This window comes from Cupressus sempervirens, chromosome 5 (assembly GCF_028749045.1).
Source record: "Cupressus sempervirens isolate cs-2001-9-10 chromosome 5, ASM2874904v1, whole genome shotgun sequence".
Lineage (NCBI taxonomy): Eukaryota > Viridiplantae > Streptophyta > Pinopsida > Cupressales > Cupressaceae > Cupressus > Cupressus sempervirens.
In genome coordinates this window covers 491363338-491386033 of record NC_143122.1, presented here as the reverse complement: position 1 = coordinate 491386033, position 22696 = coordinate 491363338, and the positions used below count along the sequence as shown (strand labels likewise).

The 22696-nt window shown below is 36.3% G+C and overlaps 1 protein-coding gene across 12 annotated transcripts in view; it reads left to right on the top strand.

Moving 5' to 3' along the window:
- The first annotated feature begins 5232 nt into the window (after positions 1-5232).
- Positions 5233-22696, top strand: part of LOC149556875 (uncharacterized) — a 103247-nt gene continuing 85783 nt past the window's right edge. For 4 of the 12 annotated variants that reach the window (XM_089831480.1, XM_089831472.1, XM_089831476.1 and 1 more), the window contains exons 1-3: positions 5469-5770; positions 14715-14763; positions 14890-14961. The gene's annotated coding sequence lies outside the window, so the exon portion shown is untranslated. Of the gene's footprint in view, positions 5771-14714; positions 14764-14843; positions 14962-22696 lie in introns of all 12 variants that reach the window. The other 8 variants (XM_089831477.1, XM_089831481.1, XM_089831483.1 and 5 more) reach the window with 8 other exon arrangements.

Sequence of the window (22696 nt, the reverse complement as noted above, 5' to 3'; positions counted from 1 at the left end):
GTAGATAAGTGTTGGGAGTTGGTGATCACGATATGGCTATTTGGTCTAAGGAACACCAAATCAATGTAAGGGCTATTGTAGTAGAAGTTAAGCCTTAATGAGGTAGTGATTTTATGATTAAATCTGATCCTATATGATAAGAAGGTGAATCAATCATTGTTTGGAAGGGTAACATTGAGAAAGTCCTAGTTTTTTAAGGGTGAATTGGGGTGAATTGGGGCTTTTGGGTATAGGAAGCTTGTAGTGTCAAATTGATTGCATATTTCTCTAATTGTAGTCAAATTAGAGTTTTGTGAAATTTTACAAGGTTGGATGACAAATATTCACCATGGTTTCTTTGTAAAGGTGAGGTGCTAGAGACCTTAAAACAATCATAGTTAACCATATTGAGGTGTTGGTACAAAAAAAAAGGCATAGTGAGTTTACTATAATATGTAGAAGAACCAAATGGGTGCTCAAATATATATATATATATATAATAATTATTGTAGAAAAAAATGGAGCAAAGTTGAGAAAATGGTCACTTGAGGCCTAATTGTCTTCTAGGCCTAGTAGGCCAGCATTTGGAGTTTTCCTATTAAGTGGGTACTTGAAACTTTCTGAGTGGATTCTTTTGGTCAATTTGGGTTAGTAGAAGCCCTTAAACCCTTTTAAGCTCATTGAGGAACTTTATTGTATAGTTTGAGTCATTAGAGCCATTAGTTGTTTTTTGCATTTGCAACATTAAAGGAACCCAAGCATTTTTGAAGCACTTTGACAAGATTGTCGTAGAAGTTGGAAAACCCCATATTTGATCTGCATCAAACATGGGAACCTCCTCCTTAATCATCTTGGATAATTTCCTCAAGCTATTAATCTTTCACTACAATAGAGGACCAAATCTATGATACCAATTATTGGATCTAAGTGATTATTGAGGGTGGGGAGGGGGAGAGGGGAAGGTGAATTAGTAATCAACCAAATACACAACTTTTTCAACCTCTTGAATCTCTAATTTGTAATCAACTCAAATGAAACAAATAAAAACATCATCACATGAAACCATTCACACATTTGACATATATTTTGGTTACGTGAAAACCCAAATTGGATAAACAATGTAGTGGGGATTAGCACCCACAAATAATTTGTACTCTTCTAAAGTATGCCCTATAAGGAGCATAACTATGTTAGGAGTTACAAAGACATTGATAGTTGCCACCCTATTATGTAATTTACCTCTGCCTTGTTAGGAGCTTTCCCATGTTGGGAGCAACCTTATTAAAGGACACTAGATAAAGAGCCATCCTATTAAAGTTATTTTAATAAGGACTTGTTAGTATCCACCTCATTAAGGGATTTTGCCTATTGCAACAGTTAGGGAACAACAAAAAGACTGATTTGAGAAACAACACTATCTCTATCTGATCATGTCCACTTAAGCTTAAAATCACTTCTCAACTCACTTTTCTTCTTCTTGGTTGTGTCGCACCTTCACTTCTTCACCTACACAAACTAGACCATGATCAACAACATCAAACCTATCCCTTTTTCACCTATTTATACTTGTTTGCTTCTTCTACCAACTTAACCACATCCTACATGTATTATTGTAGGAAAATTGAAGTATACTACTTAGACGCAATTGCCACAAGACAATATCTTATGTTACAAACCACCTTCCATGATTGCACCAACTAATTTATTGAATTCTATGCCAGAGGTCAGACACGTCTTGACCTATCACAAGCTTCCTCTAGAATCTTCTCCACACATCAATCTCAATCATTCTGATGCCAAATCATCACCTCCACATGTACATCCACATCACTAGATCATGACTAGCTCATCTAGTTTCATCACAACCTCAATACATGTCATTGATGACTAGTTAACCAATTGTCAATAACTCATTTTTCCTTAACTTGTCTGTCACAATGTCACTTATCTGTTACAACTTCATCGACCACCTATCTAACGTGAAAGTGTTTCACTTGTCACCTTTCCATCCTCAAAATGCTTTACCTTTAAATTCTAATGAGTTTCTATCATAACTATATTGGCTTCATTGTCTTGTGAACATCATTTTACGATTGGTTCACTCCATTCATCATGGATTTGATAAACCATTCAAATCACCTATCATTTGTCACTAGATGTTTCTAGTACTTGTACCATGACTTCACTAATCATCTTGGTCTTATCTCCAACAACAAAAAACAACATATGCATCTCAAGAGATAGTGGTAATGCTTTCTTAATGATCACACTTGTTGATCCGTACCACAACACTCAATTCTCCATAAATATGTTTGAAATATTACTAGGAACACTAGGTCAATATTTGACATCAATATCAACACAATAACTGCCCATCATGCAATCAAATCATCACTCTTCACACCATCATCACATCATCATTTATGTCAACACAACTGAGTAGGAGGAAAAAGAGATTGAGCACAAATGCATCCATGGTCCATAAAATCACTAAAGGGCAAGAGCTAAAAGGTCTTAAATGATGGATGCTCCCATTTTAAGATGGTACAATTATATCTATATCTAATTTCATCTATCTATCTATCTATCTATCTATCTATCTATCTATCTATATAGATAGATATATATGTATATATATAGATATATATGTATATACATATACATATATATGTATATGTATACATATACATATATGTATATGTATACATATACATATATATGTATACATATACATATACATATACATATATGTATATGTATACATATACATATATATGTATACATATACATATATGTATATATACATATGTGTATACATATGTATACATATTTGTATACATATGTATACACATACACATATGTATATACATATATATACATACATATATATACATATGTGTATACATATATACATGTATATATATGTATACATATATGTATATGTATACATATATATATATACATAGATATATGTATACACATGTATATATATGTATGTATATATATATATATATACACACACACACACACACATATATATTTTTTTATGTGTGTGTGTGTATATATATATATATATGTTTGTATCTCTCTATCCCTTTTCATGCTATCTCCTTTTCTATCTTGATATATCATTTCCTATATCCCTATCTTTATATATCTCCCTCTCTCATTTATGTGTGTTTCATTTCTTTACCACTTCAATCTTCATGTATATATTAGATATCTTTCAAACAATAACAACCCCCATTCTCTCTCCCTTATTCTTATTATCTCAACACCCCCCCCACCTCTCTCTCTCTCTATTTCTCTTCATGTTCATCTCCCCTTCTATCTCCATCTCTACCTCTATCTTCCCCAACCCCCCTCCATCTCTAAACATATCCCCTCTCTTTATCCATTTGCCCCCACCCCCCTCTCTTCTTGTACTATTATATCTATATCTAAAAGCCTTTTTTTTCTCTTTCCAAATTTCTTTTCCCTTTTCTCCCTCTATCTCTATCTTAGTATCTCTCTATGCCTCCTCACCTATATATCCTTTTCTCTCTTAATATATCATTTCCTATATCTCTATCTTTATATATCCCCCTCTCTAATTTTTTCACTCCCCTTTATATATTTATCTCTTTCATCTTATGATATTTGTCTCCTCTTCTTCTCTTGTTACACATTTCCACCTCCACCTCCACCTCCACCTCCATCTCCATCTCCATCTCCACCTTTCTCTCTTTATCTATCCCTTCTGTCTATATCTCTATTCAAGTGCTTTTGTTAGGAAGTAGGGATGTAGGCGAAAATTACCTAGACAAAAATTATGATTTTTTCTTTGAAAAGGAAGAAGGAACACTTGGACTTTCTTTTTGAAGGCAACTTGTTAGAAGTTGTGGAGTACATATATTTGGGGATTAACTTCCATTATAGGCTTAGCTGGGAGACCTATAGACTAAAAAATACTCAAGGAGGGTGGAAAGCTTCCTTTATACTATAAAACACATGTAGAAATGTTGAGATTTGGGATTGGGAGACCAAGAAAACTCTCTTTGATTTTTTGGTCACTTTGGTTGTTCTTTGCGAGTGCGAGGTTTTGGGGGGGGGGGGGGGGACATGACAAAGAGTGGGTGGAAACAAGTATAGAGGATCCATAGACACTTAATCATAACAATGTCAAAGTCAAGGCCTCTATATTGTATGAAATTACTTTACTGGAAGTTGGTACGCACTTGTTGGAGGTGACAACTATAACTCAGTTACAAAAGAAACTTGAAAACATGAATAACCAAAGCTGGCCCAAAATTGCAATGAAAGAGGGCTTGACTCGTAGGAAGAAGACATGAATGAAATAAAACATAAAGTGGTTGTGCGTCTAGGACATCACTTTGCAAGATTGTCTTACCACACATGTAGGAATAAAGAAGTTTGTCATGGGAAAATTCCAAACTACCATGTGGTCTCATAACATGGGGCATAAAAAGACCCACTGTATTGAAGCATCCAACCCTACTAGGGAGCATGAGGATCAGGCTTATCTTGGGTTAGCTATTAATGGCAAGGCTAGGGTATTAGTGGCTCAACCGAGGAAAGGTTCTCATCATCTTAGATGCAAGGCAGGTGGATGGAAAAGGCATAAAGAGGAATGAGACGAGAGGATCTACAAGTTTTGCAAAAAAAGGGTTCTTGAAATTGAATGACACTTTCTCATCAAGGGCATAGCATATGTGAACATCCAAGCCCAATACGGGTTCATCTTGGAGGAGGGCATACATATGCATAGTTTATGTGAATATGATAAGATGAGGCAAACTACTAGTTTGATTATCAAAAGTCATAGTAGGAAATCAAAGCTGGAAAAGAACATGGAGTTAGTTTAGGTTTCTCTGTTTTGTGGTCCCGTAAACTATTGGTCTTGTGGACATCATTAAAATCCTTCATTCATTCATTCATTCTATTCCTCCTTTTTCAAATTTCTCCTATTACAAACATAAAACATAACAGAGTCACATTCATAACAAAACCTCATTATATTCTTCATTGAAAAGTTCCAACAATTACAATAAATAGTAATTTTGTTGATAAATCTTCTACTTTGCCATACCCATTGCATCCCAAGATACTAGTTTCACATAGTAAAACTAAAAACATGAATCTACACTAATATGTTTGACAAATCTTCCATGGCTCTTTGCCAAACCCATTCCATCCCAAGATGGTAGTTTCACATGGTAAAACTATAAAACATCTATCTATTCTCCCAGCCATGATTCTCGTAAGGAATCTATGTACATGAAAGCACAGCAATTAGTTTTGTATTTTAAGGAGCGTGCCCCGCGGCGAGCGCGGGCGTTGGTAAAGGTGGAGTTGAAGGGGTATAAGATTGGCGTCCACGATGGCATCGTTTAAGGGTAGACTTCCCAGAAATCTACTCCTTGACCGTCTTTGCACAGTTGCCTTGTGCGACTTGCCCAATAAAATATTTCTTTGCGGAGATTAACAAGAACGGAAAATCTCCCAAGAACATTATTATATTCCTGTTGTGCCAATAACGAAGGATTCTCCATAGATTTGGCGCGAGAAGAGTAAAGAAAGTAGCAGGTGCAGATGCATTGAGCGCTTTTGGTTTATGCAGAAAGTATTTAGTTGATTGTTGCCTCGATTGAAGGATTTCTTGATCAGCGTTTGAGAGCACATATGTAAATTCCATAATTCATTATATTCGGATGCAGTTGTCGTCGACAATTCTTGTTTAAAATAAACCAAAAGCTTCCAATTGAGGCCAAATGATTTATGATTCATTTTGGTGAGTGATTCAAGATCTTTGTTTTCTTCTTTCAGATTTTAGGATTTTATTGTTTGCCGTGTTAAGCCTGATGATTGGTATTTAGGGTTTGCTATCTTGATGCAGTCCATAGCTTAGTTTATCCCATGAACAAGATTCAATTCAATCATTTTGCGATTTCGTGCAAATTTTCGGTTTTGGCCTTGGATGGCCTATTATCATGTCTAATTGTCTTTAGGGTCTGGGCCTATGGATGAGTAATCTAGTCACCATATGACTTTGGCTTCAAAGTTCAAGGCTTCTGATTCATTAAACAATGTCACATTTTGCAACAGTTACTGATCAGATTGTATAAATCTAGGATTCAGGAAATAAATAGTTATCTTTTACCTTGTTTATGTTTTTGGCACTTAAATACCAAGCGAGTGACGTTATTCTTATTCACTCTTTAAGATAATGGCAGTATTGTCATGACCAAATATTCTACCGCAACCTTCCAAAGGTATCATTTGACTATCGTAAATCAGCTTCATGGTCAGATTTAAGTTCATTGACGACGAATCTAACAAACCCTGCCATATTCATCACCTACTTTTATATGACGGCCACAAGTCCATTTGTATCTCTTAAGAATGTTGAATTATAAAGGGAATCATAGGTCATTTTTAGACCAAAAAAACATAATTCAATGTATGTTTTAGACAGAATAGACGGATGAGTGGCAAATCATGCAGCCAAAAATTGTTTTTTCAAAGTAACAAACCATGCAGACAAAAGATGTTTTTTTAAAGTGATTTTATAAGAGGCCTGATTCGATAAAGGTTAAGGGATTGCAATCCTGCAGTGCCCTTCATGGATAGTGCTTGCCGAAGCCTCCCAAGTTTTTGTAGCCATGCTTAAAGTTTGATTGTATTAGGCTAACTGATTTAGATGCAATGCTGCCAAGATCCAAAGAAATATTTAAGAAGTTGAGGGGCCTATGAGGAGAAAACCATCACTCGTGTTGCGTCGGGTCAAAGCAGTTGAAGGAGATGTCATATTTATCAACTTTTATATCTTTCAGGTTGTTTAGAGATGGTTTGGCTATGCTTTACTATTTATTGTGCATAATATAACGACACTTCTAGGTAGTAGGCCAACTCCATGCTTTCTATGTACTGGCCATATCAATTAGGTTTTCTTTGGGACTTCCCCCTTCTACGCTGCCAGAAATAGCAGTTACAAGATGGCACATACGTTTAAACAAGCAGATCATCACCCTTGAGAGTGATTACATAATAACAGATTCCTTTCAACTCGAGGATTCTGAGGATTCCACAAACACCTTTATTCTGTAAGAATAATTGAGCAGTTAATTTGAAGAATTTGCACAGCTTGAAAAACACAGATGATAAATACATTAACTACTTTGCAGACTATTATTCAGATTGCAGTGGATGCTCACAACCATCTGTCACTTGCTAAAATTCCTGCTGTTCTAGAACTGAGTAACATTGGCAGCCACCTAGTAAAGTTATCATTCAGGATCCACAGAAAAATGTAAGCTGCATCTTCACTTCATGACACATTGCAGATGACAAAGTCAAGCTTGAATCATTCAGACAGGTATGACTGAACAAAGTTCTGGCTTACTGAGCAAGACTCGTGGAAGGCAATCAGCTACACTAGAATATCCACAAAACATAACAAAAGAACCATGAATCACAATGATGACATCAAGGAAAAGTGCCAATGTGGTTTTCCCAGGATAAATGTGTTGTGTCTTTATGTGTTTATTTTTTGTTCTTCTTTTCTTTATTGCTGTCTGTAGGTTTTGCGATCAAGCAAAAAACCCATTCTGTTGGTAGAGAGGGATCTCATCAGGGATATAGTCCAACGACACCAACATGATGGAGCTGGATACAACCGTTTATCATGTGAGATTTGCACCCAATACACACCATCTTGATAATCCAAGGCTATGCGGGCAAAGGGTAAAAGGGTTTGAGTGACTCTAACCGATGACCTGCACTCTGATACCATGTAGATTTTGCCATCACACCAAAAGCACGTATTGGTGGTAGAGAGGGATCTCATTGGGGGTATAGTTGCTACGTCAACATCCCCCATGTCAAACCACCTGTATGCGCAGCGACAAATCATGCCAAAAGAAATGGAAAAGCTCGCCTAAAATTGGTGGCTAGGAATTAAGCCACGTGTGGGGGACAGTTAAAGGGCCCATAGAGGGACAATCACCAAGCGCAATGGTGTCAAAAGTGAGGGAAATTTGCCGACGCTAGCAGCGTGCGATGGGTTTAGTAAACATGGGAGAGGAGCAGTAGGCGCAGGTCAAGCGCAAGCATCGGAAATGTTGTCAAAGACGCAAAAAAAATTGTGGGCAGAGGTGCCTTCCAAAATGTTTATTGCAAATGTTGGTCCATTGAAAAACTAGGCATGTGCAGTGACAAGAAGATGGGGCATAGTGGTAGCAAACGACACTCGCAATAACAACGTAGTACTTGTGGGTGCCGTCCCTTGCCATCATTGCCCATCTTCTCGCTGCTGTGTGGTACTAGCGAGTGTCATCTGCTGGCAATGTGCCCCATCTTTACTTGCCACACCAGCACATCTTCTTGCCACATGGTGACATGCCCACTTAGGACCATCAACTGGTGCATCTTTTCTTGGTCCCCACATGTGGGTCCTCTGCTTGTCTTTTTTTCTTTTCGCCATTGAATGGTGGGTTTGGGATATTCAGTAGTGGTCTCCTTGTACATGGTGGTTTTCTCTATTTCTTCTCTTTACAAGGATTTGGTTGTGATTGGGTACCTTATCAAGTCTTGTTGCTTGGACCCAAATTTACTTTTGGTAGTAGTTTTCTAGGTTTTTAGCTACTTCGTAAGTTTATCTTAGGGGGATGTTAATAAAGTATTTCCTTATTAATTCTATTTTACTTAAGTTAAACTTTAGGCATATAATAATTAATTCTTTTATTAATTATTATCATGCAACCTAAATTAGTTTCCTTTAGGGTTTTGATCTCCTTTATAAGGAAGGATCTCTCTTCTTAATTAACACTTTTTGGTTAAATAGCAATTTATCTTTTGCACATCAAGAGCGACTTCTCTTTTGTGGATCTATGAATTCCATCCTCCATAGCTCCTCTCTTTTTGTGACAGGTGTTTGCATGTTGTGATTCTTGGGAGCTGTGGGTTGAGCTTGTCATGGTGGTGCAAGTAATTTTCAATTTTGATGCTTTCTTGATGACTTTTTTGTTGTTGAATTCATAGCTCATTTTTGCACTTCAAGAGACATTTCTTCAGCAGCCAATCTCTGTTTTGGAATTCTTTATATTGTTGGAAAGATCATTTTGTACTTTTTCTAGTGATGGTTGTTTTTTCAGATTTTGCTCCAGGTACATCCTATTCAATTTTTTGATTTTTTTTGCATTTTGGTGGATATCTTGGTTGTTCAGTTCGGGGATTGTTTTCGTTGCTTTAGATGATTCCTCTTTTGCTGTACTATCTGTTGTACAGCTTTATGTCTCTTTTGGTCTTTGTAGACATCTATTGTATGCATTTTTGCAAACGCACTGAGATAAAGTGTCATATTCCTTCATTATTTTCATTTCAGTTGTTTTGCTTAGTTTTGTCTTTTGATTTGAGTAGTGTCATCTAAGAATGCTCAGACAGATTCCTGTATTATTGGGATTCACCATATCTTGTGCCTTATTGTACATGCACTACTCTGATTAAGTGCCATGGGGGGTTGATGTTTTGTCTTTGTTTGCAATCTACTTTTGTCCAATAAGTTTCCCTTCCGTGACATTAGCATCATGATGTGTTTGAGATTGATCACCTCAATACACTATTATGTATTTATTTGTGCATCTTGTTTGTGGTTCCTTGCATGTAGTTCTATTGGCCCACTTTTTCTAGTTACCTGTCACCTCACCTATGTCTGCATTAGGGGGGTTTCTTTTGTTGGTTCTCATGCTTCCTTGGTTCGTCGAAGTGAGCTATGTATTTAGTATTTGTTCTTATGTACTAGGCGAATGCAGTGGTTGGGTACCTATGCATTTTGATGAGATGGATCATTTACCATATAGACACTCTTCTTTTCATTCCTATTTTGGATGCAACCTTTCATGTTTGATTGATCAACTCTTCAGGCTTTTGATGTTTCATGCCATCTGTGTCTTTGAGTTCAGTTGTTTGCGTTTGTGTGCCTCCTGATTTGTGTAGCGCTTTTCGAGGGTACTCATGCAAATTATAGTGTTCTCTACTTGGCCAGGTTCTATTTAAGTGGAGGTTCTTCAGGACAGTTGTTACTATTTGACAAAGCTTTGCAACTTCTTTATGCTTTAGTGGTGTTTTTCATGATCACCCTTTTGTTTTTATCTTCTGGGACAATAAGGCACAAGATATGATGAATTCCAAGTATATAATAATCTGCATGAGTGTCCTCAGATGACACTGGTTGAATTAGAAGGCAAAACAACTAAAACGAAAATACTAAAGTAAATATGGCACTTTATCTCAGTGTATTTGCATAAATGCATACAATAGATGTCTACAAAGACTAGAAGAGACATAAGGCTGATACAATAGATAGTACAACCATAACGAATCTTATGAAGCAATGAAAACAATCCTTGGACCTGAACAACCAAGATATCTACCAGAATGCAAAAAGTAAAAACCTAAATAGGATGTACCTGGAGCAGAATATGGAAAACAACTAACATCACTGGGAAGAGTAGAGAAATACCTTTCAACGATATAAGGAATTCCCAAATTGGAGACAAGATGCTCCAGATATGTCTCTCAGAGTGCAAAAATGAACCCCTGACTTTGATAGCAAAAAAATCATCAATAAAGCATCAAGACTAAAAAGTACTTGTACCATCATGACAGGCTCAGAAGTAATTTTCTAGTGATATCTTGTTTGTGAAAAACAAAGTTCGTATGCATGTGAGGAAAAAGTCACTAGTAGGTCCAAATAGAGAGAGCAAATAGGTGTGATGATGCAGGTGTTGACATTAGCAACCGATGAGCCCAAATTTGATGGTCAAATGGCTATCAAGGCTAAAAATTGCTTGAAAAAAATGAGGATGTTGGAAAAACTTGCCAAAAAATTCCTACATGTTCCAATGGTAAAAAGAATCCCCAAAAATGAACTCCTGACTTTGATAGGGAAAAAAAAAAACCATCAATAAAGCATCAAAACTAAAAAGTACCTGTACCATCATGATGGGCTCAGAACTAGTTTTTTGGTGATATGTCGTTTGCAAAAAACAGAGTTCGTATGCATGTGAGCAAAAAGCCATTGGTAGGTCCAAACAAAGAGAGGAAATAGGTGTGATGATGCAGGTGTTGACATCAACAATTGACGAGCCCAAATTTGACAGTCAAATGGTTGTCGAGGTTAAAAATTGCGTGAAAAAAATTGTAGGATGCTAGAAAAACTCGCCAGAAAAATCCCACATGTTGGTAAAAGCACATAGTTGCCAAGAAAAACCGGTGTCCATAAAAAAAATGTGTGGAAAAATCTCAAACCGCCAAAACACATGGAAAACACGCAATCAAAGTGGCAGAAAACCAAAAAACTATCATGTAAAGGGAGATCGATGGGGAATATCCCAAACATGACATTCACTGGCAAAAAGAAAAAATGCCGAGCAGAAGGCCCGCGTGTGGGGACCAAGAAAAGATGCGCATTTGGTGGTCCTAAGAAGGCATGTTGCCATGTGGTGGGAATATGTGTTGGTGTGGTGGGAATAATAAAGCCCATGAAATAAGAATAAAGCCGCCTAGTCAAAGGAACGCACACCAAGAAAGGGCCCAAAATTCACCAAGAAACGAGCACAACAAAGCCTGTCAAAGTGGCCATATGCGTGGCGAGAAATCATGCCAAAAGAAATGGAAAAGCTTGCCTAAAATTGGCAGCTAGGAATTAAGCCACATGCGGGGGATAGTCAAAGGGTCTGTAGAGGGACAATCACTGAGCACAATTAGCGCCAAAAGTGAGGGACTTTTGCTGATGCCAACGATGTGCGGTGGGCTTAGCTGATTTGGAGAGGACACAGGTCAAGCACGGGCCCCAGAAACGTCGTCAAAGGCGCATGAAAATTTGTGCGTGGGGTACCTTGCAAAATGTGTGCCGTAGATGTTGGTTTGCTGAAAAACTAGGCATGCGTGGCAGTGGGAAGATGGGGCATGGTGGCACCGGATGGGACCCACAGGTTTGCATGTATAGGTACCTGTGGGTGTCGTCAAATCAATGTACCTTTAAATTTTTTTTTTGTAGTCCCTTTTGCATCGCCTTTTGTGATAAGGGTTGCAAATTTTTATTTGAAAATAAAAAAAATCGTTTCTTTCTTGATTTTTGTGTCCAAGGCGGTACGACCTTGGGCCAATTTTTTTGCCTTAGAATCAACTTTGTTGAGATGGGATAAATTTTATGTGGAAATGGGGATTTTTGGGTGTTTTGAGCTCAATGATGATGTTCGTTTGGGCTCAAATTGAACCAAAATGAAGCCTCCTAGATCCAATACAAAATCCTATTAAAAACATAGATCTGAAAACTATTGCCAAATCGCTCATGAAGAGAATAGGGGTGTGAAAGTTTGGAGCTTTGATACCATTTTGAAGTTGAAGAAATTTCAACCCCACAACTCCCAAGAGTCGCTGCATGCAAACACCTGTCATAGAAAGAGAGAAGCAAAGCTATGGAGGCCCGAATTCATAGATCCATGATAGAGGAGACATTCTTGATGTGCAAAAGATAAATTGCTATTCAATAAAAAAATGTTAATTACAAAGAGAAATCCATCCCTAATAAGGAGATTAAAACTTTTAAAGGAAACTAATCTAGGTTGCATGATAATAATTAATAAAGAATTAATTATTATATGCGTAAAGTTTAGCTTAAGTAAAATAGAGTTAATAAGAAAACACTTAATTAACATTGTCTATCATTATTTTTGGGCAAAACTATGATACAAGGTTAGGGTTAACTCCCAATTTTAAGTCTTTACATTTTATGTTTTTAATTTGTTTACTCCTTCAATTAGGGATTGCATTACTAAATAAAGTTTAAGGTAGTCTTTTTAGGCCAATGGGTTTCGATTCCTAAGTAAAGATAGGCTTTGTAGGTCATTACTGAGTGAGATGACACTAGATGTGTGGGGCCCAACCTTTTGGAACTGTACAAGAGGGTTGTTTTGCCATTTATCCTATTCTTGTTTAAAGTTGTATATATTTAGGTTCAGGTCTTTAGTCAAAATTTCAATTGACTATCTCATTCTTGTCATGACAATCTCTCTTGAACTCAAAAGTCATGATTGTGTTACTCTCTTTTGTTAGAATGTGAAGTCACCATGGATTTCCACTAGTTGTCGTTGAGTAATCATAGAGAGACTTCTTGTGTGCTGTTAAGGCACTCACTATAAGCTGACCATGCCGAAGGGGTTGTATCAAATGCACATTTTCTTTCGAGGCTTACTATAAATAGAAGTTGTTCGTTAGGTGACATACTATAATGGTAAGTCAGTTTGTTGACTTACTATATATAGTAATTTTGACATGTGTTGGACATGTAGTTGTATGAGTCATACTTACAAAATTTTGTAAGTTGTCTGCAATTAGGACTCTATAACTATTATATGCAACTCAAAGTCATGATTTATGTACATTTTGAAGATTGTTGTGATTGTGAGAATTCATGAGAATCAATATGAAAGATATGTGCCCATGGTTTTTTTCTTGGTATAATTTTACGAGGATTTTCCACTTAATCTGTGTGTTACGTGTCATTGATCTTCGTTATAATTTTCTGTGCTAGTAATTTTCATAACATCTTTCAGCTCATCAAGAACTTGAAATTTATTTTTTCAGATATGATACAGATGAATGTTTAGGTATCAACTTGTTTTTTAAGATTTCCTGGCCTTGTCTTGCATTAGTTTTAGACAACTTGACCAAACTAAAGTTGACCTTCTTTGCTTCCTTGCCTCAGCAATCTCTTGAACTTGAATACCAAATTTGTAGTACTCTTTATTTGCTCACAAAGAGATCAAATTTAATTTTTCAGAATGATACTGATGCACTTGTAGGTGCCAAGTTACTTCTGTTATTTGTAGACTTCTGTGCGCTTTCACATAAGTTGTTCCTCCAAAAAAAAGTTTTGCTATCCGAGCTTTCAGTGAGAAAACATACTACAGAAGGCTATGGAAATTAATATTTTAGCATGCAACAATATGGATCACTAACATCAATAATTTCTTAACCAGGTGCATAGGCATCTCAATAAATTTTACTTCAGAAGGCTAGGGTTTCTAGAAAACATTCATTCAAATTATCATCCATTTATTTAAATATGAGTATAAAAAATACGCAGGAAGTGATTTTTTCATTTACAATTATCTAAATAACACTTGAATCGCCTACTGGGATTACGAGTATGAAGGTTTTCCTTTTTCTGTCCAAGTTGTGATTCAACGCTCAAGCAGTTCTGGAAAGCTAACCTTTTGAGGTCATGAAACCTTCAATACAAGTAAGTATTTTTACTGTGATTGCTTGTCAGATGGCTTTATAAGAGTACTTCATGATGCTGCAAGAATTATTTTGGTTAGATATATACTGTGGGAACAGAAAATGCAAGTTAAGGTGGTTTTCCTGAAAGGTTTCAACAAAATGACCCTAAATTTGCAAAGATCTTCTCCATCTGTGCCCAAACTACTTCACTTTAAAAATGATTAAGAACCAAATATTCAATGTTCTGTTTAGTTTTTCGGGGCTGTTGGCTCCTTATGTTCTAGTAGTTTACAGGTCCATCCTTTGGCCTGTGTACTTCATCTAGCAACTCCATTTTTCTTTATTTTGGAATGACCTTGGCAGTTTTTGTTTATTGTTCAATAGAAAACAAATTATTGTTTAGGTGCACTGTATAGTTGATTGAAACTCTCCCATATCCCTGATTGTAGATGTGCATATTGGCACACAAGCTGTGCAGCACAATGAAGACAAGAGAAGGTTTTGCAGCTTCATTATTTCATTTTGGAATGGTCTTTGTAGTTTTTATATATTTTCCATTTTTCTAATTTATTGTGTAGGTATGCTCTATGATTTATTGAGGCTTCTCTCTGTCCCTGATTGTAGATGTGGCAACTGGCCCACAAACTGTGCAGTGCAATGTGAAGACACAAAAAGATTCAGTTGAAGATTCTGCAGGTAATCTGCTGACACAGTCAATCCAAACTGCAATCCAAGGCTTGAAAGTGTGCTGAGTGTAATGAACAGTGTGGAATATTTCATTTTGTTATTGAGTTTGGGATTGGATAGACATGTTATTACACAAACCTAGAGATGAAATGCATAGTCAGTGGTACTATACCAAGGATGATAGGGATCAAAATTAAAATACTATTTACATTTCTAACACCCTTCAATTGGTTGGGGTGTATGCAATTGACACTGCTTTTGGATTGTGTTGAATATTGTTGGAGTAGTTTTTGCACTTAGTCAATTTATCTAATTGATAATACTTAGCAAATTTTGTTTTCATTAAGTTTATCTCATTGATGATAATTAGCAAATTTTGTTTTCATTGATTTTTTTGTTGTACATTTTTAGTCATATGCGTTTGTGGTTATGTTCACTATAAGAAACTAGTAAACTGATGTCTTGCTCTCCTTTGATGCTGATCTAATTTACTGATCCTGGTTCTGATACAGGTTTGAGTACATACATACATACATATACTCAAACAAATACATACATAGATATATACATATTGATTTATTATAAAATTATAAATTTTTATATACCATCCTGTAAGCCTACACAGTGGTGAATTTTTGTCAGAGGTTGTTGCAACAACACTTGTAGACATGCATATAAACAGTGGAAGCATATTTAAAACACATGAATTGTTTGGCAAAATGCCCTGAAGAGATGTTTCAATAATATAATGATTGTAGGATGTGCACTAATGCATTCAAAATATGGAAGCAGAGATGCAGGACATGAACTGTTTTGACTTAATGCCTGAGCTTGTGATGTGGTGGAGTAAAATGGTTGCAGGATTTTTGTCAGATGCTATAGTTACAAGTGTCTTGTTAGATAAACATGTAAAATGTGATTTTCTCACCAAAAAAGACAAATCAATTAAAAAAAAAATTAAGGGCATTTCCATAGCATAGAGATATAGAGGAAAATAAAATAGAGACTTTAACCTGTTGATTGTCAAAAATAAATTCTTGTTGCTTATATTCATGTGGTTGATTACATTTCATTGCATAATGCATACTTCACAGTCCATATCACAGTCCATAATAATAACTAGATGGTGACAAATTGTAATATCCCCTTTTGGGACATAAGAAATTCTAAAGTTAAATTCATAAAATATTTAATTTGATTTATGAGAGCTTAAAAGAAATTTAAATGGGTTAATTTAACATTATAAGGGGGCTTAAAAGGTGACAAAGGAGGGAAAGGACAAAAAGAGAGGAAGGAAGATTAAGTGTTACATGTTGGGTCCTTAAAAGAGGGATGAGGAGTTCATATTGGTAGGCTTGGATTATGCTTGGATATTGATTTTGTCTTGAATTTCTTTTGGAGAAATCTGTGAAGTGTTTAGCTTCGTGTTCAAAAACTTGAGGACAGAAATCTTTAGGCTCAACTCGCCAGATGGATTGTCAACCCGGTTCAGCATTAGAGGTAGATTCACATTATCATATTCGATGATATAGGTTCTTTTCTATATGTCTCCATTTTGACTGTTGTTACCATTTATAAGATTGGGCTTTCTATGCATGTTATTGTATTGCTGGTTTATAATGCAATAACAAAATTGGAAATATTTATATGAGATTGTCGGTAATTTGCTATTTATCTCTGCATTAAATAACTGTTTATATTCTGAAAATTTATGTGAGAAAAATTGTGGAAAATATCCATTTGGGATATTATAGTGGTATCAAAGCATCGACCTTGCCATCCTGTTGGGTCTAATCACATGTAAAAGAAGCAGACAAGTTGTTTAAGAAATATTAAGACATATATATATATATATATATATATATATAGTGCTGAAGAAATTTACAGTTGTAACAATTTGAATATTTCATGCCGAACAATCAAATTTTTGATGAGATCTTAATTGAAATATTATATAGTATTCCAGCTACTTATATTAATGGGGTCCAAAACTTCTGTTGTTAAATTGCATGAATAAGATAGCCATGAATTACTCTGTTGCAATTATTGATAGTGAGGGGTCATTTATTCTGAGATTTGTGGGTAGGCTATTCATAAATTTTGGGCAAAGCTATAATATTATATTGGGCAAGATATTTTGATACTAACATCTATTGAGGGGAGGCATAGTTTATAAGGGAAGTTTTAAATCACCGAAGAAATTGTAATATAATCTTCTTCCTTTGATGTAATTGTTGCCTTCATCGAAACACATAATTTCCATGGGAGCTTGTGCAATAAAATATTTGAACAAACCGCTTTTATCGGGTCTGGATTGTTGAAGAAATACCATGTTCCAGCTTCTACTCGTTCTGGGGTATAGACTCTGTGTATTCATCCACAGGAAACTAACAAGGCCGCCGTGAAGGATCTAGGAGGGTAGACGGTCCCTATCCATTGCCCAAAACATAACTGTGTGACATTTGTAGTTGAGAGAAGAAAAATATACCATTGGTTGGTGTCCAATGTCGTTCCAAATTTAATGATTGAATTGCTAACTATTGCCAGTAATTGCCATAATTGGGAGACACTTATCATTTTCTTAGTATTGTTCTTGAATTTGTTAGCAATTTTTCTCTCGTTGATTAAACGACAAATCAACAAAAGGTAAGGAACGAGAGAAAAACTAACAAACATGCAGATATCTTAAAAGCAATCAGTATATGAAGATTTTCCATAACAAGCTTACTTGAATAGAGGAAGGCGATGGGAATCTAGTGCAACTTTCGGTATCTAGTTGCTGTGAGTTCTATATGTGGAGATAAACCAGTCTTGGACATGATTACAGAAAACTACGAATCAAGGAGGCTTTCTACACATTTGCCTAATGCAGTGAGATGACCATTATTGCTTTCCAGAATCGTGAGTGGGGGGCACTAAAGTTCTGAACATGCTGAGCATCTGAACACATACTCAGTTTGGAAGATTTGGTTGTAACTGCCTTTGACATTGAAGGCTATAGGGAATTTTGGCAAAGACATCTCCATATTCAGTTACAATTCACACCTAGAAAGAATGTGTACATGTGTGGAAGACTACAAATAACGACAAAGCAGTGGTAATGTTGACATTAAGTACCAGGTTGGGTTTCTGCAGAGTTTCAGGGATGGGAGTTATGCTAAGCAGATTTGTGGTGTTACTAATGATAGGAAATCACAGAAGATGAATATAATATATGTGTGTCGGGAGTTAGTAATGCCTTTGGAGTTGTAATGACAGTGTTATTGGTGTCAGGTGGACCATTGAAAGATTATAGTGAATGAATAGGTGATGGTTTGCGTAGGGAAGGATGACTCGACTCACTCAAAGAATTATCTAACTCGCATTGGAGGCTATATAAGGCAATTACAATGATATTGAACATCTCATTGCTTAAATTACATTAGATGTTTCTTTATACTAAATAAATTCGATATGAAATTGGAGACTATTAGATAAAGTTTTGATTCTCCTTAATTATAACTGGTTTGAGGATTTAACTGAGCGGCCAAGAGACCAAGTAGCATCAGTTATACGGACAGGGGGTTCCAAGTAATATGTGCTGGGAAACACATGTAAATATTACTTGCGTGGTAACACAAAATAATGATCCAAGTTCATACGCCCGTTCTAATTCAAGGTTTGAAGGGCTTACTGGGCTTTAAGTAACCATGAGAATTATTTTAAACAATGCAAATTCTGGGTGAAAATCATTGGAAGAAAAGCATTTCTATCAGTGTCTTGGCTGCTAAATAAATTATTATTGGAGAAAATAATATCTTATTCAGTGGCCCATAAATACATGGATTAATTTTTGCCCAGACTCCTAACTGTGAGAAATTTCAAAATGGGTTAAAATTGATTGATGAATTGTTGAGAGAGTGAGGGATGTTAAGGAGATGGGTTCGTATGGATGTTCTTTTGCAGATTATCCCACGGGTTCAGGGATACCGTGATTTCAGGTGCTCTCTTGTGTTTTGAACTATACTCTCAGAGTCTACGCTACATATCACACATCCATTCAAACAAGAAGAAAAATATTAAGGGTAGCCTACAATAGTAGTGGATTGGGCATTCCAGCACATCTGCAACCATAAACTCAAAGGCAACATGCATATCAACTTTTGACTAAACATCACTTAAGAGGATTGAGAAGTTTTACTTAGCTGTGATCAGTAATTTTTTGCTGTTGATACAATCCGTCCACTAGTTGTCTTGCAAGCATTATACTCTGTGAAATTATAATCATCTCTGCGGCAATTCATTTCATTTTCTGAGAATTTCAGAAAGAACAGTACCAGCTGAGGACTGTTGATAAAGCAAATTCTTTAAAAAGGCGATTTCAAAATATTTTCAGATGTAAAAATGGCATTAGAAAATAGTTTGGCCAAAGCACTCTATGAGACATGTAGCAAACTTGAAAGAGGGGAAAATATTCTCATCGCTTTGACTAAACTGGAAGGATGTTGAAGCATGGTTAGGCAATCACCCTTCGATTTATTGCAGATCGCTCTTGCTTCTATTGTGACTGCTTTGAATCCTTATAAGTGGTTGAAGCACTCAGATAGCATGGTAAGGTTGTTGGCAACTTCTTGTTTGATGGAGGTTACAAGGATTTTGTCACCTCAAAAACCTTATGAAGAAGACATAATGAAGGAGTTACTTAAGTTAATCGTTGATAGTTTTCAGAATCTTGGGAACATTAGAAGTCATCAGTTCTCAAGAAGGGTTGTTATACTAAAAACATTCACAAAAATCAGATTGTGTAACCTTATTTTAGACATGGGACTGAATGGCTTAATTCACACCATGTTTTATTATTTTTTGGTCACAATCCGGGAAGAACATGATAAAGGTGTTATTGCAGCAATGAAGACCATTATGGTTATGACAATTAATGAGAGTGCTGTTCACCTTTAGCCTCTTGTTCATAAGCTATTAGCAATTTTAGGCCAAGAACAAGATGCTTCTAAGGCTGCTTATAAGGTGGTTAACGAAGTGCTCAAGCACTGTGAACGGAAAATTTGGTAGTTCAAGAAACAAGGGCTGAAAAAGAAATAAATGTCATGTCCCCACTCTAGCTCAGTCTAACAGAGACATGTGAGTCAGCTTATTATGGGGTCTTGTAGGCTGATAGGGTTGGATGGAGACCCAGTATGGTTATTCAGTGTTGGGGACTTGGTTTTCTGGTGGGTATTGATCAGTTGGGTGATGTTCCTTGTTTTTAGGAGGCAGTTCCTACATTTATGGGGTTCATTCCTACTTTTTAGGAGGTATGATCATGCCCAGGGCTGGGTTTCCATGAGATGACCCTTTGGGTTCAGTTTCAGAGGGATAGGGCTTGTTTCCTAAATTTTAGGAGCATCCCTAGATTTTAGGGATGAGACTGCTAGTGGATTCTTGATTTCCGACTTCAGTCACAGACAGGTGACAGGATGATTTTATGGTTTGTGATGTCGGTTGGGTAGTTTGTGGCTATTTGGGTTATATTTTTAATATTTCTTAATTTAGCGTTTAATATTTAAATAAGGCTAAGTTAATAGCCATTTTGGAGTAATAAGGGAATTTTGGCCTCATTTGTATGCGTATCCCATGTTATGATAGCTTGTTGGAAAGGTCTTGAAATTCTCTAAATCTTCCTCTTTGGTCTCAGGGCAATTCGGTGAGCGGATTTATTACTATGGTGGAAAATGTCATTTTCTAGTGACATGGTCACTTTAAAATAAGATTTAATTCATTTTTATAGCCAACGCCAATTGGGGGTCACTTTAGGGTTCGAATTGCCTTGCAAGGGGTTATAAGGAGATGGGCGCCATTTCTCATGATTACGCATATTTTTCAAACACTTCTTTTCAAATTTGCTCTGCTTGAGCGATTTGCATTCTGGGACGCAAACCCCAGGGTAATTGCTGGCTGGGACGTAACCCTCAGCAGCATTGGGTATTGGTTTGTCAGTAGTTTCAACAGTATTCAGGAGGAAGGTAGACGCCACTTCAGCTTGGGCCTACAGTTTGTTTTGTTGGGCATGTTCTTTGGCGTATGGAAGGTGAATTCTATCAGCCGTACACTGCCATTTCTTGCAGCCGTACTTGCAGCCGTACTTGCAGCTGTACTCTGTCATTTGCAGCACTTGGATACATAGAAAAATTGGTTACTCAGCAACAGAATCTTGCATCTTATCAGCTCGTTTTCATCAGCCAGTTGTGGCGTCATTGTTAGAGGAAATGTACTGGATCTTTTATTTGGCTCTTTAATTCAGAGATCTGCCTGGTACGATTTGTATCAACTCTGACTTTACTGCATATTGTTATTTATTTTCAGACTCTTTTCTTGCCATTTGTTACTTCTCATTTCTATGTGGAATAATCATCAAAAACACAAAAACAAACAAACTCTTCTGCATTTCCGTCTAGTTCTACAAGAAAACATTAATAAACAGGAAAAAACAAAAATAAAATAAATCTATAGCAGATTTGCAACAGAGATCCATCAGGGATCTTTCAATAAACTCATAAAAAAATCAGGTTATAGAATCTCCCACAAAGATTAAAAACAAGATGAGGAAAGAAAAGATTTGCTTCTCATGTCAGGAGGCCTGGACACTTGAATATATTTGTGATATGGTTAAGGAAGATGATACATTGCAGCTCAGGGGTGAGGAAAGAAAGGTTGCAGATGAAGGTAGTGACATGGCTTATGAGGAGCAGAATAAAGATACAAACTTGAATATATCACTTACCATTCATGATGAAAGCACAAAGGTTAGCGGTTTCCAATCAGCCTAGGGGAATAATGTGGAGGAAGAACCAATCAGAAAAAGTGAAAACTATTCAGAACTTTTTATTGGTGAACTGCAGATCCATATTGACAAGGAGAGAAATTCCTTGAGGATACCATAGACGATCATAATGCTGACCCAATTTTGTTATATGAAGAGTGCATGACACCAGCTATAGAAGCAATTAAGTGCAAAAATGATATTACTTCAGCAGTTGTAAACAAATCAGAAAATTTGATTTGTGACAACCATTACCCTATGGATGAATTTGGACTACGACCTTTATCATTGCAAGATTTGAAGGAAAGATTGTTGGTTACAGAGGAGAGGGTTGTACAAGTTTTATCAAGGGTAGACAAGTCTCACAAATGCATTGAAGGCCTTATGTGGAAAACTCAAATGGATGAGAGATAAAAGGGGAATCTGTGTGGGATCATTAGTACTCAATTGCACACAATCAAAGAAGCTTTTGAAAGGTTGAAATCAAATCATTTATAGCTGTTTTGGGATAAGGATTTTGCTATCAAGTTTGCAGAAGATAAGGAAAAAGAGGTTGATGAGCTTTATCTTCAACTAAGTAGGGCATTCACAAAGAAGATCATCTTAGTCTCAGGACCAAGGAGATCACATCAATGATAGAAGGGATCCACACCCTTGATGAGAACACAGGTGGACATGGTATATCCACCTTCCCCCTTTCAAGTGAGATATTCTATATGCTGAAGAAAAGCTTAAGAGCCAACAAAATGTCAACCCCATGAATTCTGTTCTCTATATCAACAATTACGCATCACCAAAACATAATGAGGACAATGTTGATTCATGTGATATTAGTTCTGAAGTTTTTTATGACGATGATCATTTCCTTTCCTTGCTGGAGGTGTAGATTTGATGGTTAATACTTATGGTGAAGCAGAGAGTTCAAGGTTGTACTTAGTGTGCCCTAAG